Source organism: Condylura cristata, unplaced genomic scaffold, assembly GCF_000260355.1.
Source record: "Condylura cristata isolate star-nosed mole 26May11 unplaced genomic scaffold, ConCri1.0 scaffold00012, whole genome shotgun sequence".
Classification (NCBI taxonomy): domain Eukaryota; kingdom Metazoa; phylum Chordata; class Mammalia; order Eulipotyphla; family Talpidae; genus Condylura; species Condylura cristata.
In genome coordinates, this window is record NW_004567113.1 from 48,336,145 (window position 1) to 48,344,855 (window position 8,711).

An 8,711-nucleotide genomic window follows, 5' to 3' on the forward strand; every position below is an offset into this window, starting at 1 on the left:
TTTTAAAAATGTGATAAATGAAAAGATGCCAAGGAGTGAGGGGATGAGACCAAGCCTAGCTATCATAGATGGAAGATACAATACCTCTGTAAGTGCATATCTCTCTCTGGTAGAAAACAGAAAGCAGCTTCCAGCAAAAGACAAATCTTCCATGGAGCCCAAGTCCCTACAATGGTCTCTCCCTGTCCTTTCACAAAAAAAGCATCTCTGCTCTCCCAGGTCACCTTCATTGTTCCCAGATCTGACTGTTTTCCTACAACTCCAGAACTTTCCATAGTCTCTGCTCCGAGATTGAATGGCTTGGAGATGAAAATGTAGGCCTCCCACTGCCGGCTAGGCCGGGATTCACAGGAGCCATGGAAAGAGAAGGGCTTGCCTTGAACCAGGACTGGAGAGCATCCAGTAACTCAGGAAGAGCGGGGGTATCTTCAGTGAGGTGGATCATTTGTGTGGAAAATGCACTGAGAACTTTATGTGAAAATAAGAGCAGTAAACAGTAAAATAGGCGGCATGCTTATGTTGATATACGATGTTGCAAACCTGAAAGCTAGTAACATAAATCAATGTCGCTTCACTAAAAAAAATTGAAAATATAAGTGAAGTTGGCAGGAGGTCAGTAATTCCCAGAGAACAAAGAAGCATGCTAGGAAAGTGAAGCTCACCCTATGTTCTCTGTTGACATTTGAACATTAGTTCAGTGTGACCTTGAAAAGAGGGGAGAACAGGTGAATACATGGGAGACACAGAGCACTAGGGTGCTAACGTGGCCATCTGCTCCTGTTGGGAAGTGCCTCCTGTTTTCTCTCTACATTCCTAATTACTTCTAGAACGATCCTGTATGATGAATCCTGGCACTGTGTAATACACTTAATGAGAGTGGTAACTCAGGACAGGGTTTTAATGGATCTATTTTTTAATTTGCTGATTCTGATCTTAGTCGATATATTCTTCCTGACCTTTTATCCTTTTGAATTAAAAGCCAGGCAATTAAATGGTGCCTGTTCTGCGATTGGCCAGCCACGAATGGACAAGCCAGTCTGTACCTAGTCAAGGACAGTTACTGTGACTTTGGGTGCTAATGCAGACCATCCCTATTCAGTCTTCAGTTCATAGCTCCTATTTGCTTTCTCAGGTGAGCCAAATAAATGAGTGGCCCTGCCATTATTTTTCCTTGAACTCTTACTCATTCTTTTTTTTTAAGATTTATTTATTTGTACATACAGAACTGGGGTACAGGTCAGAGGCTCAGGGGCGGTGAGAGGCTTCACCAGAGACAGAACGGGGAGCAGAACAGGCAGATCAACGAAGTAAACTGCTGAGAGGAACAGTGGGGGGGGGGCAGGAGAGGTCTGCCAGGCTATGTGGTCACCTCCGGGGCAGGCGGGGATCGAATTCATACTGAAGTGGCTTCAGCTTCTCAGTGCAGTGCTTTAACCCGCTGCGCCACCAGGGAGGGCCGAACTCTTACTCATTCTTAATGATGAAATACATGTTACACATTTTAAAGGCAGCACCATCCCGTCAATCACTTAAAAATCCAGTATGTTTCTTTTCCTAAGAATTTTATGAGGCTGTCTGCTGAGATCTATTTACACTTATTATCTTAAATAGAATTGTTATTTTGTTCTGTTGTGCAAGATTATATTGTCTCTACAATTAATTCTGTTTGAACAGCTTTGCTGTTCTCAGTCTCAGAAAGAAAGGCTCCCCTAGGCTCTCTTTCTGCTTGTTGAATGGTGCTTGTAACTCCCCTCCCCCCAGTGCTTCTGTGTCAGGGTCTCTGCATGTGGGATCCACCATGAGAATTCAGGTGTAAACTTCCATAAGAATGAAAATTTCATCTTTATAATAGCTTTATGCAAGTCCCTCAAATATTGGCATAAAGAAACCACAGAAATTATGTGCACCCATGGAATCATAGTTATAATCAGTTAGAATAGCACTGTTATCTAGTTTTAAGTTACAGATATTGTTAGCAATTACAGTAGTTATTATATACACTTTTATATATTGATAGTTTATATTTTTACAATGAAGTATCTTATATCACATAATTATTTTTATAATATTTTTATAGCTCTCATTGCCTTTATAACCTTTTATTCATATAAAAGCATTGTTCTAAGAACTCTGAGAAAGATGAGGAATGAAGCTTAGTTCTACATTTCAGATCTGAATGATATTTGGAAAGAACCTTCATTTCAACAATTTCTCTTCATCTACAAAATGGAAAAAAATAAAGTCTTCCATGTAGCAGAAACCAAAACCATTTTTATAGGTTTCACAAAATTGCAAAAGGGGTCCATGACTTAAATTGTTAAGAATTCCTTATATTTTCTGAAGTTTCCTTTATAGCATAAATTGTATTTGGAATGTCCTTTACTTGTCCTGAAATACCCTAAGTCAACAAACTTGTATTTTCTTCCAAAACCCTGTGATCTAATATGTTTTCATATTGCATGTGAAGTAAAAGCATTTCAGTGCCAGTTAGAAAAATGAATCAGACATTAAATTAGCATTTACTATAATGAAATCAGACCAGTGTAATTACCACAGTGCAATTACACTCATCTGAAAATTTGCTGTGTTTCCCTTTTCAGCATCAAATAATCAAAACTCTTATTCGTCTGTGAATGATAAGATGTTCTTCCTCCAAATGCTGAATACGGGCGTTGATTTTCTTTGACAAAAAGGCTTCTATAACAACTTAATTGATTAAAATATGTATTAAGCGCTTACAATGTATTGCGAAAATAATATTCCCTTTCTTTGGTGTATCAAAGTTTAATACCAGAGACAGAGAGCGAGAACTCAAGGAAACATAGCCAAATCACCAAGAATATTTCAACGTTGAAAAGCGTTCAATGAGAAAAAGGATAAAAAAATAAACACTTATTTTGCATACTTATTTATCTGAATTGAGTTCCAGAGTTAATCAAACCCTGAGTCCCTGTGGGCTTCTGGTGAGTCTGTGCCTAATGAAAAGGCGGCTCCATTTGCAGTGCTGTGACTGGCGAAGAGTCTCCCACGCTCATTGTAAGAGATAATGTCGCATCTGGCGAAGAGTCTCCCACACTCATTGTAAGAGATAATGTCGCATCTGCTAAAGGACCAGAGCTGCATGCTGGAGCCCCTACTGACTCGCTATGCGACTTGGCTTGAATCACGGCCCACTGCAGATCACTGTCTTGAAAATGAGAATGAGAAAATGTGACTGGTGAGGTAGTTATGGAAATTAAAGAATGGAACGCACGGGCCACCACTGTCTGGCACACAGAGAGTGCTCAACAAACTTTAATTGTGATTTACCATCACAACTTCACACAAATATGTTCTCTTCCTAGTAGTTGGAATTCAAGTACCATGTCTAATCCTAAACTGAATTTAATGTTCACCCTACTCCTGAGTGGCAGACATGCCCTGGTCTCAGGAAGTAACATTAGAAGCAGCAGCATGAAGAGCAGCCAGAGTGACATGGTACCTGACGCGTGTCCACACTCACCTGTGTGCCGTGAGCTCATACCTTAGCTTCTCGTTCTAAGGATCTCAGAGCAATCATCTGTTGGGGAAAATACTTTGTCTGTGCTCATGTTGCTTCTTCCCTCTCTCCTCCTTCCTTCCTCCCTTCTTTTCTTTATATGGGAGTTGTTTAGCAGAATGGAAGGATGACTTGGTGATGGTTATGTCTTCTGCTACTTTTGTGTATTTAAAAACAGGACCACAAGACATAAGTAAAAGGCTCTTTCATATTCGGAAAAAATAGACACATGTTAGAGTCAAATGGAAGATATTAAAAGACAGTAAAGTAAATGCTGAATGTGGGATCTTTATATCAGTAGAATCTTGCCTGAGACAGGAGAGGTTCAATAAAAAGCCAATTTGCAAATACCTGGGTAAAGTTAAGGAAGCGGAGACAAGAAGGACCACCACAAGAAGCTGCTTTATACCTTCTGAAGAAGCAACTTCAGAAAGGGGGGTATCATCACTTCTCCATGGACTGGAAAGGGAGGAAGCCGCTGTCCAAAGCTGAGTGGCCCCAGCTCTTCTGATTGCACCCTCAGAAGTGCAGCCTTGCTTCATCACTCTGTGGAAGGAGCCTTCCTTCCATCCCCAATAAGCCTACACACCCACAGAAATCAGAGAATTCAGGATCCACTTAGAAAAGTCCAACACATGGCCTTTTGGTGCTTGATGGAGGGTGGACCTAAAGAGGTGAGTGAACTGTTGGGAGAAGTTCAGGCATGCCCAGAGGGAGACACCATCGGGATTAGAGCCTTCATGGGAGGCCTTCTGACGTGAAAGCAAAGTCCATTAAATAATGCCCACTTTAGTCACCATGTTGTGTATGCAGCTGAGCAGGGTAGAACCACCAGCTTTAACGTCCCCCAAATGGATTCTTCAGAAGGGCCCCCCAACACCAGCTCACTGGTTTGTGGCCATGTCGCCTACACCTGTTGGGATATAGGTGAGAGCTGTCCAGAAGGCCTGGGCTGTGCCTACACCACCTTCAGGACACGTGGACACTTAGCAAGTCAGTGACTAGGTGAGAAACGAGGGAAGTAATACCTGAGGAGGAAGAAATTTCTGCTAAGCTGACACTGGGTCTCAGCCTTGTTTATTTTCCTTAAATGGTCGGGGGATCTGTTCAAAGATAAATGCTCTTTGTTGTCACGGAGGTTGCAAAATCTGTCCCTCAGCTGCCATTGATTATGACTGCAAGACCTATTCTTCCAAAATTTTATATTGATCTGTTTACAGAATTCACTTCAGGGCATATTTTTGTGACAGGGTGCTTTGCCCAATGGATCCTTTGGGTCTTATTTTGTTGTGGAGGGGAGGCTGCTTCTGTGTTCAGAGCATTTGCTAAATGCTTGGTCTTAGAATGTCGTGCAGTAGAATAATTCAGATTTCCCAGCATCATTTGGTAAATTATTCAGTCACCAAATATTTTCTCAGTGATGATGTTGTGCCAGGCACAGTAGTAATTGTTAGAGAGGCATTAACTGGTTCTCAGAGGCCAAGTCATTTTCATTTCCTTTAATTCTAATGGATTGATAACACTATTCTTGCCTTGGAGCATGGAATCAGCAGAACAGAGCTCGTAGCTGATGAGTGATGACTTTGGTAATCATGGGGCGGGAGCCCTCTCCGGCTGTGTGTCTGCATCCTTGGCCGAGCCGGGCCTCTAGTGGGGTAGTAGCTCTTCCTTTGATCAGAGGAAACCTTTGTAATCACCGTCAAGTTCACTTCTTGTGCATTTCATCTAACACCTAGAGGGCTCACCTCTTTGTTGGATCAGTTAATTAAAGCCTTAACTACTCAAAGAATTAGCCCTTTACAGGCAAAGGGTTGTTCTCACTTTCTTCTGAGTTCTGTCATATTTTGCAAAGCGACAGTGAAAAATCACATCTAAAGTGGTGACTGCTGTTGTAGAGATTTTCACTAATGATATCTATGAATCTTCATGTGAATATGAAGCCTAGTGGAGCATGTTTGAAATCACAAAATGACCAAGTTTGAAGTTCCAGACCACTTCCCAGTGGAATCTGAGAAACAGTTGGAAAGTGAAGAATAAGGTTACATTTTTCTCTCTGGCAGTTCTACACTGGTTTTGTTGGGGAAAAAAAAAAAAAGTACATTTGTCCCTTTGAAACTCTCCAACATAAGAACTACTTGAACGATTCTGGAGACATGTCTCTCAGGACCGTCCGTCTTCAGGAGCACTCATCTCGGTGAACGGAATTAAAACATTAGATGTTATAGATGTGTGTTCTTTGAGATCAAGGGAGAAACACTGTAAAAGAAGCCATTATGTGAGGGTTCTACCACACCCATTACGGTGACTTTTGCCAAGTGGTTTCTGAATCTTTCTGTCTCTACCTCCCTCTTCTGTTCTTCCTCTCTCATGTTCTTCTTTTCAAGTGCCCTAAGACATTAAAAAGTAGTCTCATTCTGGGTCACCAGCCTTTGCTTCACTATTCCGTATCTAAACCTCAGTGAAGAAAAGAATGTTCATACGTGGAATGGCGAAAAGCCTGCTGATCCTCTCACCTCTCAGTTACACCTGCCTTTAGCAAGGATGACAAAAATACCCACAATCCACAGTAGAAGGCGGCAACTTGGTAGAGTAGATGCTGGTCCACAGTGCGGGGGCCCAGAGGCCCCAGCCACCTTGATCTTTAGTGATCCAGGTCAGGAGGAAGGAAGTAGGTGGGTTAGAGGGGATCTTTTTCCTTTGCTTGTCACTGCTACAGAGAAATTCAGAAATATATTAGCCTCTGGTGTGACTGGATAATACCTAAGTATCAACCCTTCAGAATATAGTGTGTCCTGCTCGCTGTCCCCTTTCTGAAGGCATTGAGATGCTCCCAGACTCTCGTAATTAAAATACAATTAAAATACCACCCTATTCCTCATGCCTGTTTCTTCCCCATAGTTTCTCCCCCCCGCCCCGACCTTGTATTTCTCTTTAATTTGTTTAGCTATTATTTGTTTTACTAGTTCTTACCTGGATCCATGCAGTTTAATAATTGCTTGACTTGCATCAGCTCACTTAATCCTGTGGACAAATTTGAAATGTGTTTACCTCCCTTACAGATAAGGAAATTAATTCCAGAAAGGCTTTTACTTTGTATAAAAGACAAACGGCTGGTACACGGTAGAGGTGGGGTGTGTGTCAGTCCTGGCTACTAACAGCACCACACATTTCTGAGGATACCACATCCAGATATATTATCTTTTTAATAAAAACCCTGTGTTAAATTAATTAAACAGAGGCCATTACAATGTGGCATATCTAATGTAAGTAGCCCCAAATCAAAACCTAATGATAATGGATCACGAGTAGTCAACTCAGTTTTGAGGTCTAGCCATTGGTAAGTCCCTAACTTTTCTTCCTCCTATTCTCCACAAAAGCCAAAGGCCTGTTGCTGTGGTGTTTCTAACCCCTTTGGCTTGGTGCTGCCTGAGTTGATCCATTTTTGTTGAAATAAACTCTTAAAAATTTAAATAGGCTTCAGTTCATTTTTTTTATCAGCTTCAGACAGGACTGTTCTCACTAAAAGCCCCTTTTTCCTTAAACTAGGCATCACCTTCCGTGCCTGTACAGTGTGTGAGCTGAACGTCCGTGAGCCTGCAGCTGTGTCTCCAATCCTGTCCATCTCGTCTAGTCCACTGTTTCCATCTGCATCTGTATTTAGAGACACACTGTAGCCATTTTCCTTTGTGCTCTCTGCCCTACAACAGAAACATAAATTGTTCATGAGGAAAGATGTACTTTCATTTGGACAAATACTCGAAGGACCTTCACATCCCACAGAGATAAGTCCCAATTTCTACTCAGGAAGGAAGAGATAAGAGAGAAAGAGCATTGCATAGGAAAGTTCTGGCTGAGGTTACTGTAGACTTACCTCTGACAGTCAAAACAAGTTTGGGGTTCTTGGCTTGGGAGGAAATAAAAGAGCAGCAGGGACATTAATGGAAGGTGAACATTAATAGTTCAAGGCAGTAGACAGAGGTTTGAAGGGGAAGGTGCAGAGAGAGAAAAATCTCCAAGGATGGAAAATCTAGGAATGTGAACGTGTGAAGAAAGCCACGGTGTGTTTCTGGCTTTGAATTCTGTTCCCTACATTGTTTGCAGCCTTCAGGGACCACTGTTAGCTGACGGCTTGTGGGAATCAAGAACACCTCATCTTGTTTCTGGCGGGGGCAGCGGGAGTGGGGCTGAGCCAAGTCAACAAGGATCTCTAAGGGAGAAAGAACCTGGGACTAAAAATGACAAGAAAATACAGGCAACGTCTCTCAGGAGTTCTCAGAAGTGACAGCTGTACTTCCAACCACTCCAGGGAGCCAGGCTTCTGACGAAAGTCATGTTGCTTGGGTAATAAAGACTCTAGAAGATAGACTACCTAGGGACCCTTATTATTATTATTATTTTTTAGGGTTTTCAGTGCTTTGAGGAAGTGAAGATGATGCTTCTCATTTTTTATTTATTTATTTATTTTTGGAACTCCCACTTGTGCTAGTAAGAACATTTTAACAAGTGTGTCTTTGGCTGTCAATCTGTTGTTTAAATAGCTGGGCTAGGCGAGATCAGTTTCAATTGACAGAGAACATTTTTCTTTATGTCTCTGTGTCCTGGGATCTTGATGTGGGATCATCTCCTACCGTATGCACTCTGCTGTTGTAGGTAATTCTCAAACCGAACTCCTGGAATGTGTTTCCAGGTAGATTCTCATTATACCCCACTCATGGTCAATTGCCTGCTGGTTAAGGATCTCAGTACATTTGTGTTTCCTTGAGGAAGTGGAATTAAAGTCAGTAATCATGGTCAGCACTTGCTGGGCAACTGAGCCGGCTACTGGCCCAAGTGTCTTCTGAAGCTGCGATGTTCTTCCTTTCATTAGTGGCCACGCTAGGCCTTTTGCTCTCTGCCCAGAAAGCTAAACTCTGAACCATGATAATGTTCTTTTAGAAAGGAGTGTTTTCTAGATGGAGACTTGTACCCAAAGATCCTGTGGTTTCCCAAATAGTGGGAGTGCCGCAATTATTGGGGTATGGGGGTGCAGAATGTGAGGAAATATCAGGCATAGAGGGAGTGAAAGCTTCACATTCTCAGGCCCCTGGAGGTGCATGGAAGTCTCAGAGTCATAGTTAAGGTTTGATTTATTTCTTTTTGGCAATGATTGTTGTATTTTTTTTTAATTTTTAAA

General features: G+C 41.8%; 1 protein-coding gene across 2 annotated transcripts in view; it reads left to right on the plus strand.

The window, feature by feature from the left end:
• KCNIP4 (Kv channel interacting protein 4) overlaps nucleotides 1–8,711 on the plus strand; it is an 845,713-nt gene that overhangs the window by 52,145 nt on the left and 784,857 nt on the right. The window lies entirely within an intron of this gene.